This window comes from Sceloporus undulatus, chromosome 1, assembly GCF_019175285.1.
Source record: "Sceloporus undulatus isolate JIND9_A2432 ecotype Alabama chromosome 1, SceUnd_v1.1, whole genome shotgun sequence".
Classification (NCBI taxonomy): domain Eukaryota; kingdom Metazoa; phylum Chordata; class Lepidosauria; order Squamata; family Phrynosomatidae; genus Sceloporus; species Sceloporus undulatus.
Window position 1 is genome coordinate 289,170,314 of NC_056522.1, and position 1,053 is coordinate 289,171,366.

Here is a 1,053-nt window from a genome sequence, read left to right on the forward strand (position 1 = left end):
CATCTGCCTGCAGGAGAGTGGGAGAAACTATTTCCTTATAGATGTTAAATACGAATTACCTAATGTTGAACAAATACACACTAAATAACAAATATTTTTATTCATATTCTACATCAAGAGGAGAGTACATGATTCCAGATGTAGATATAAAGTGGCCCAAAGATAATCTTTTAACCCTTATGGGAGAAAATAATCTAATATTCCTCAAGTATCTTCAGAGGCAAATTAAGCAGGGATGGATTTCACATCAGTTTTATAATAATAATTACTAATAATTTGTTTATTTATATACCGCTATTCCAAGAATAGTGGGTGAACAGCAAGTAAGCTAATTAGCAAGTCAAGCTAATTTGCCCCAACGTACTGGGTACCATTTTAGCGACCTCGGAAGGAGCAAGCCTGAGTCAGCTTGGCCCTTTGCTGGTCTTGAACTCGCAACCTTGTGGTTTCGAGTGAATGGCCGTACAGGCATAACCATGCGCCACCAGGGCTCCAAGAAAATTTTTTTAATCAGTCGAGTTTCCCGCCATTGGGGGATCGCAGGGGTCAGCACACCCGAGAGCAATGGAGAGCCTCACCCTGGGAAAACCACCTTCCGTGATCATGGTGTCTCCCCTGCCAGGTAAGTATAGCAGCAGGAGCAGCTTGTATTTTCATGTCAGTGGGATAGTGAATCCATTCCAGATGTTATTACTATTTAAAAAAACTGCCCAGGGTGTTAAACCCTATCATGCCAATTTGTTCAGATCTTTTAACTTTAGACTAAAATCAGACTGGATCACTGTCCACAGGCATTACAGTAAATACTTGCCACCAGTTTCAGTTTATAATTTAATGTGTCAGTTCTCTGAATTTTCTATAGTGATGACAAAACCACATTCATTCCTAGAAAACTTAAGTTATATAACAATGTTTCTATAATAAAATTTTAGCATGCACTATATATGGATAGAGTGACATACTTTTTATTTCCACATGATTGCATGTTAGAGTCTCAAAAATAAAACACTAAGGCCATCATCACAGCAATTGAAAGGACAGGGAAACATTTAA

At 38.3% G+C, this 1,053-nt stretch overlaps 1 pseudogene; it reads right to left on the bottom strand.

Moving 5' to 3' along the window:
- Nucleotides 1–504: 504 nt before the first annotated feature.
- LOC121920057 lies at nucleotides 505–630 on the bottom strand (annotated as a pseudogene).
- Nucleotides 631–1,053: the final 423 nt, after the last annotated feature.